This window comes from Capra hircus, chromosome 18, assembly GCF_001704415.2.
Source record: "Capra hircus breed San Clemente chromosome 18, ASM170441v1, whole genome shotgun sequence".
Lineage (NCBI taxonomy): Eukaryota > Metazoa > Chordata > Mammalia > Artiodactyla > Bovidae > Capra > Capra hircus.
The window spans coordinates 66,674,531-66,683,157 of NC_030825.1; the positions used below are offsets into that span (position 1 = coordinate 66,674,531).

Consider the following 8,627-nt stretch of genomic DNA (forward strand, 5'->3'; position numbering starts at 1 on the left):
TCTTCCCGGTAGTATTGTTCTCAGGGCTTTAGCAATTGCCCGAAAGGGTGTTCTCCTTTCTGACCAACCAGAACTTGTGCCAACTGGCACCCGGAAGGATGCTGGAAAGCAGTCATCTTACCTTGAGGGAGGAAGGGTTCTGTTTCTTGTTAAACGCAGCAAAGTGACAAAATTTCAGAATTCCTGAAGCTCAATCAGCTCCCAGAAGATAAAAGATTGAGACTGTCAACTACAGATTGGCATTTGCCATGGTGCTTGCAGCCTCCCTCTACCAGGATTAAATCATGTGGGCTCTGCTCCAGCTGTTGACTTCAACACCCTCTGAAAGCAGTTCTGAGTGGTGAGCAGAAATGAAGCCTTCTATGCTTGCGCGCAGCGGGGGGGGGGCCGGGAGGGCAGCAAACTTGCAGGATATTTGACAGATATTCTCAGGAGGTGATTTTATGAGCCCAATTCTTTTATCTCCTCATATCTAGAAAAGCACTAAAATCCTTCATGGTGATGAGTGTTTTCTCATGACTCTCAGAAAGTTTCCTGAAACTAGCAGAAACCTTCTCAGAAAAATATGTGCTTGATTGTACGTACTCTCCCTTCACCAAAATCACATGTACACTGACCTTACCCCCATCTCTTTGGAGCACTTTCTCAGAGTTATCTGAGGTGCTGTTTCCGGGGGTTCAGTCCTAATTTAGCCCCCAAATAAAACTTAACTTGCAACTCTAACTTGTACAATTTTTTTAAGTCAATAAGATGCACTCAAATGTCTCCTAAATGGCCATATTATCCTAGAGCCATTCAGATATGAGTCAGCAAGTTCAGATCAGTCGCTCAGTCGTGTCCGACTCTTTGCGACCCCACGGACTGCAGCACGCCAGGCTTCCCTGGCCATCACCAACTCTCGGAGCTTGCACAAATTCATGACCACTGAATTGGTGATGCCATCCAACCATCTCAGCCTCTGTCGTCCCCTTCTGCTTTAATCTTTCCCAGCATCAGTCTCTTTTCCAATGAGTCAGTTCTTTGTATCAGGCGGCCAAAGTATTGAAGTTTCAGCTTCAGTATCAGTCCTTCCAACGAATATTCAGGACTAATCTCCTTTAGGATTAACTGGTTGGATCTCCTTGCAGGCCAAGGGACTCTCAAGAGTATTCTCCAACAGCAGAGTTGAAAAGCATCAATTCTTTGGCACTCCACCTTCTTTATGGTCCAACTCACATCTATACATGACTACTGGAAAAACCATAGCTTTGACTAAACAGAACTTTGTTGGCAAAGTAATGTCTCTGCTTTTAATATGCTGTCTAGGTTGGTCATAACTTTTCTTCCAAGGAGTAAGCGTCATTTAATTTCATAGCTACAGTCACCATCTGCAGTGATTTTAGAGCCCCCCAAAATAAAGTCACTCACTGTTTCCAAGGTTTCCCAATCTATTTGCCACGAAGTGATGGGACCAGATGCCATGATCTTCGTTTTCTGAATGTTGAGCTTTAAGCCAACTTTTTCACTCTCCTCTTTCACTTTCATCAAGAGGCTTTTTAGTTCCTCTTCACTTTCTGCCATAAGGGTGGTGTCATCTGCATATCTGAGGTTATTGATATTTCTCCTGGCAATCTTGATTCCACTTGTTTCATCCAGCCAGGCATTTCTCATGATGTACTCTGCATATAAGTTAAATAAGCAGGGTGACAATATACAGCCTTGACGTAATCCTTTCCCAATTTGGAACCAGTCTGTTGTTCCATGTCCAGTTCTAATTGTTGCTTCTTGACCTGCATACAGATTTCTCAAGAAACAGGTCAGGTGGTCTGGTATTCCCATCTCTTGAAGAATTTTCCACAGTTTGTTGTGATCTACACAGTCAAAGACTTTGGCATAGCCAATAAAGCAGATATTTTTCTGGAACTCTCTTGCTTTTTTGATGATCAAATGGATGTTGGCAATTTGATCTCTGGTTCTTTTGACTTTTGCCTTTTCAGAATCCAGCTTGAACAACTGGAAGTTCATGGTTCGCATACTGTTGAAGCCTGGCTTGGAGAATTTTGAGCATGTGAGATGAGTGCAATTGTACTCTTTGGCATTGCATTTCTCTGGGATTGGGATGAAAACTGACCTTTTCCAATCCTGTGGCCACTGCCAAGTTTTCCAAATTTGCTGGCATATTGAATGCAGCACTTTAACAGCATCATTTTTTAAGATTTGAAATAGCTCAACTGGAATTCCATCACCTCCATCAGCTTTGTTCAGAGTGATGTTTCCTAAGGCCCACTTGACTTCACCATCCAGGATGTCCTCTAAATGGCCTCTCAATGGCCATATTAGTAATCCCTGGTGGCTCAGAGGTTAAAGCGTCTGCCTCCAATGTGGGAGACCTGGGTTCGATCCCTGGGTCAGGAAGATCCCCTGGAGAAGGAAATGGCAATCCACTCCAGTATTCTTGCCTGGAGAATCCCATGGACAGAGAAGCCTAGTAGGTTACAGTCCACGGGGTCGCAAAGAGTCAGACACGACTGAGCAACTTCACCTCACCTTAATGGCCATATTATTCTAGAGCCATTCAGATATGAGTCAGCAAGTAGCTGGACACATTATATAGTTGTTCTTGAAATCCATGTGCTGAAGCTGTAGTCAGTTTTCTGTGTTGTATTATGATTAGCTACGAGGAAAACAGTCTGTACAGGGTCATGACTCGGGGAAGAAGACGGATATTCTGAATTAGGTGGTGAAGCAGGAGTTTTACTTCTGGTTCCACAATAAAGCTTCTTTCTTGCCTACAGAACCAGGGATTGTGTCCTATCCACTGAGAAACACTTTCATCCGTATATTATCTCTTATTCCACTTCCTAGCATAAACTCAACTCCTTTTAGTGAACAGATATCCATCTCAAACTGAGAGCAACCGAACTAATGTTATTTTGGTATGGGTCAGTAGCTGCAACTTTCAGAGTCGCAGCACGTATGGAAGGGAGTATCCGAACACTTATATAAAAGAAGGCATCTTAAGCTTACGATCTCGTGTCCTTGCTGGTAAGTGGCTATCATTTTCCAGTGACTGCAGGCACACTTCTTTACAGGGAAATGAGATAATATCAGAAAGTTTTGACATGCAAGTTTCAGAAAGTTGTTAATATTTGTGTTGTTATTCAAAGACAGTAGCAGATACCGCCCTGGGGATACAGCAAGTGATGTTGAAGACATCAGAGAATTTTCAGTAGTGCTTTTATTCTTGAAAACAGTAATACCAGCTTGGAGAAAGAATTGACAGGGACGTTAAGATTAGCTGAACTAGGACTTCCCTGATGGTACATTAATAAGAATCCGCCTGCCACAGCAGGGGACATGGATTCCACACCTGCCTGGTCCGGGAAGATTTCTACATTCCTCGGGGCAAGTAGGCCAGTGTGCCACAATTATTGCGCCACTGCTCTGCAACAAGAGAAGCTCCTGCTCGCTGAAACTAGAGAAAGCCAGTGCACAGCAAGGAAGACCCAGCGCAACCAAAATAAATGAATAAAAAAACCTTAATTAACTTTATTTTTAAAAAGTAGCCCAAACTAGTAAATGTGAACAAGAATTTGGAGTATCATGTTTATTCACAGTTCTAGTAAATTTTCATTATGCAAAATACAGTGTCAGGCACTGTTTTAGGTGTATGGAAACCACAACACCTGAAAACCTATTCTTTTTTCATGCAGCTTACATTCTTCAATGAACACAGAAAGGAAACATGAAAGAAAAAGTGTGTAATTTTATAGTAAGTTTTACTGTTATATTAGAAAGTTCAAAGACGCATCTACATATCATCTAACTCAGATATGACTGAGACCTAATGTACAATTAACCCTGAGGCAAAATTGCTCTCCAGATGTGAAACCAAAGGTTTCATGCTTCAAAAATGTAATCCTGACACAGACAAAGGACAGACATTGCCATTACAAAAGGGGGAGTGGGAAATACAGGAATGCGGGGTGAGCGTTGTTAGTGTGAACCACTGTTGTGGTTGTGGAAGAAGGAAACCTTGGAATCGCTTTTTAAAACAAGACAGCCTGGTTTTTCTGATTGTGAGAGAAAGTAAGGTGGGAGTAAGGTTCTGACACCAAGATTTTTGCTGTTGGGAGGTAGAAGGACAGACGTTCCATCAACGATGTTGGGTGTTCTGCAGTGGTAATAATTCTCATTGAGTTATCTGTAGTTTCCTTTTGAGGGTATACTTCAGAAAACAAAAGAAAGAATAGCAAGAAGAGATAAGAAAGCTTTCTTCAGCGATCAATGCAAAGAAATAGAGGAAAACAAAAGAATGGGAAAGACTAGAGATCTCTTCAAGAAAATTAGAGATACCAAGGGAACATTTCATGCAAAGATGGGCTCGATAAAGGACAGAAATGGTATGGACCTAACACAAGCAGAAGATATTAAGAAGAGGTGGCAAGAATACATGGAAGAACTGTACAAAAAGATCTTCACAACCAAGATAATCACGATGGTGTGATCACTCACCTAGAGCCAGACCTTCTGGAATGTGAAGTCAAGTGGGCCTTAGAAAGCATCACTACGAACAAAGCTAGTGCAGGTGATGGAATTCCAGTTGAGCTATTTCAAATCCTGAAAGATGATGCTGTGAAAGTGCTGCACTCAATATGCCAGCAAATTTGGAAAACTCAGCAGTGGCCACTGGACTGGAAGAGGTCAGTTTTCATTCCAATCCCAAAGAACGGCAATGCCAAAGAATGCTCAAACTACCGCACAATTGCACTCATCTCACACACTAGGAAAGTAATGCTCAAAATTCTCCAAGCCAGGCTTCAGCAATACGTGAACCATGAACTTCCTGATGTTCAAGCTGGTTTTGGAAAAGGCAGAGGAACCAGAGATCAAATTGCCAACATCCAATGGATCATGGAAAAAGCAAGAGAGTTCCAGAAAAACATCTATTTCTGCTTTATTGACTATGCCAAAGCCTTTGACTGTGTGGATCACAATAAACTGTGGAAAATTCCGAGAGAGATGGGCATACCAGACCACCTGACCTGCCTCTTGAGAAACCTGTATGCAGGTCAGGAAGCAACAGTTAGAACTGGACATGGAACAACAGACTGATTCCAAATAGGAAAAAGAGTGCATCAAGGCTGTATATTGTCACCCTGCTTATTTAACTTATATGCAGAGTACATCATGAGAATGCTGGACTGGAAGAAACACAAGCTGGAATCAAGATTGCCAGGAGAAATATCAATAACCTCAGATATGCAGATGACACCACCCTTATAGCAGAAAATGAAGAGGAACTAAAAAGCCTCTTGATGAAAGTGAAAGAGGAGAGTGAAAAAGTTGGCTTAAAGCTCAACATTCAGAAAACGAAGATCATGGCATCTGGTCCCATCACTTCATGGGAAATAGATGGAAAAACAGTGGAAACAGTGTCAGACTTTATTTTTGGGGGCTCCAAAATCACTGCAGATGGTGAGTGCAGCCATGAAATTAAAAGACGCTTACTCCTTGGAAGAAAAGTTATGACCAACCTAGATAGCATATTCAAAAGCAGAGACGTTACTTTGCCGACTAAGGTCCGTCTAGTCAAGGCTATGGTTTTTCCAGTAGTCATGTATGGATGTGAGAGTTGGACTGTGAAGAAGGCTGAGCGCCGAAGAATTGATGCTTTTGAACTGTGGTGTTGGAGAAGACTCTTGAGAGTCCCTTGGACTGCAAGGAGATCCAACCAGTCCATTCTGAAGGAGATCAGCCCTGGGATTTCTTTGGAAGGAATGATGCTAAAGCTGAAACTCCAATACTTTGGCCACCTCATGCGAAGAGTTGACTCATTGGAAAAAAAACTCTGATCCTGGGAGGGATTGGGGGCAGGAGGAGAAGGGGACGACAGAGGATGAGATGGGATGGCATTACTGACTCGATGGACGTGAATCTGAGTGAACTCCGGGAGTTGGTGATGGACAGGGAGGCCTGGTGTGCTCCGATTCATGGGGTCGCAAAGAGTTGGACACGACTGAGCGACTGAACTGAACTGATAATTTAAAATGTTTCCAAAACACTCTGAGTATAGAATACTTGCCATTATAATACTTATTACTTTATCACATACTTTTATCAGTTGCATTTCGCTGAATTTTTTACAAAGCTTATGTGGAACCTTTCCAGTACAATCAAATGAATATTGATTGCAGTAAGTATGTTTTCTTTCTAAGCAGTTATGTTGTTTATATCATCTTAGATTAAATTTTATTTTTAAATAAGCAAAACTTGCATTGAGCTTCAGGGGAAAGAAAAAACATACTGTAATAGAATCGGTCATTTTGCATTTCAGCATAATAAATGAAATTTGTTTAAAGAGGATCTGAAGAGAATTAATTTACCAGCTAGGGCAAAGAGAAAGAAGCCATCTCCCAGTACAGCTGAAAAAGAATCAAAATGCTTCTGTGGTAATCCATCAACTGGTGAGTGTGCTCCCAATCCCAAGAGTCAATGGATTCAGGAAAAATAAGCTATAACCATGAACACATATAGACCTAGTAAAATTTCACAGTATATTTACATGGCATTTATATTAATTACATGGCACTCTGTAAAATGCAACAAGGTAAGGATATAACTAATACAAAGAATAAATTAGTTAAGTACAATAAGAGAATTGAGAAAAGGAGAGTTACAAAAATATTTTGTGTAACATTTTTCAAATAAATGGCACATATAAGTTCAAAATACGAAGCCTGGAATTTTGGTGTAAGTGCTCAGTGTCGTGTTATTTTTATTGACCCTCCCAGGGCCAAAGTTAACACCTCAATGTCAAAGTCAGTCAAATGAGGCTCAGGAAGCTTTAGCAAGTTTCCCAGATTATGTCCCATTGGCAAATCCACACTGAGACCTCAGTAACCAGCAGCCCCCTCCGCGATGCAGGTAAGTCCCTGCGGGCTGACCCAGGTCAGGAATGATGAGAAGCCCCATTTATTTCCGAAATGCATGCACATGGGGATAGAGGGGTCTGAGGATATCAGGGGGAGCTAAAGTTTCCTGGCACCAGGATCTCACCTGTAGAGAAAGCTGCGTGGGAATGAACAGCTCCTCTCTTCACATCTTTCAGTGGACCAGAGGCAGGGCATCTCCTAATCTCCATTTTACATAAAAGGAAAAGGGCTTGGGGAAGAGTGTTTGCCTGTGGGTCCTTGATCAGGGATACAGAATTTAAACTCAGATAGCCTGGATGAGGACTTGAGGAGTCTGACCACTGACCTCCATTCCCTCCCAACCAGGCTTTGGGACTCAAAGCAAAGACCAGTCCATCCTGATGAAACCTTGTCCCCATCTCCAATCCACCAACTTCTATAGTGATAGAACAAAGAAAAAGCATAAGCACTATAAAGCAAGGTTTTATTGTATTCTTAAGTGACTAAAATCAAGAATGTGATAGAGAATATGTTAACAGTGCAGGTAAAACTTAAAGCATATGTCACAGTATCCACTGCACTATGAACACTGAAAAAAAAAGAAATATTTTAGGTTAGAAAATTCTGCCAGTATTGAAAAGATACTCCATAAAGCAAAATCACTCACAATATTAAAAAATGAGTGAAATTCCAATATACATCTTTGTGGTTTCATTGTCCTATTTGTTAAAGGAAAATAGCCAAGGCCAACAAAGAAAAAGACTTAAGCAGACATTTAAACAAAGATACATAGATAGGAAATGAACATCTGAAAAACCGCTCATCATGAATCCTTACAGAAACTCAACTAAAACAAAAAAAGTGATATACCTCTAAAAAAAAAAAAAGCTAAAATTAAAGCAATCAATAAACCAAATATTCAGAATATGGGAGAGGTGGAATTCTCAATATATTGCTGGTAAGATGCAAAAGGCACAATCATTTTAGATCACAATGTTAGCTTCTTCGAAAGTACAACTGTTGTGGGACTTCCTTGGTGGTCCAGAGTTTAAGAATCCTCCTTCCAATGCAGGGGTTGGGATTAAAGCCCTGGTCAGGGAACCAAGATTCCACATGTGGCAGGTCAACTAAGCCCTCGGCCTGAAATAAAAATCCACTGCAGCCAGCAAGACTAGAACGGCAGTGGCTCAGACACTGCATTCTAAGTTACTGACAAAAGATAAATACATGTTCATACAAAGAACTAATGCAATTTTTATACTAGCTTTATTTTCAGAAGTCAAATTCTAGAAACAAGTCAAATACCCATAAAGAGAATGGATAAACTAACCGTGGCATATTGAAAAATGTCATATTTTTGTCAGTCAAAAAACAAAAAGTGCTATACATCACTGATGAGTCTCAAAGTAATTACAATATAGAAAGGAAAGAAAAATATGGTAAATAGCATATGATTCCAATAATATCAATTCAAGAAAATGCAAGGTATCTATTTTAAGGAAAGTGAATCAATGGTTACTTGGAAAGGTGAGAAAGGCAAGGAGATTATAGAACAAATGAGGTAAATACACCATGACAGATATGGTCACTATCAGGACTACGGTGATAGTCTCAGAGGTTCACACCTGTGTCAAAACTTGTCAAGTTGTACTTTAAATACACTCGGTTTAGCAAATGTAAATTATACATTGTGTGTGTGTGTGTGTTTGTAGCTCAGTCGTATGTGACCCAGAC

At 40.8% G+C, this 8,627-nt stretch overlaps 1 protein-coding gene across 2 annotated transcripts in view; it reads right to left on the reverse strand.

The window, feature by feature from the left end:
* The window catches only part of LOC102180342 (zinc finger protein 501), a 95,112-nt gene that overhangs the window by 68,205 nt on the left and 18,280 nt on the right, over positions 1-8,627 (reverse strand). The gene's annotated exons all lie outside the window — the stretch shown is intronic.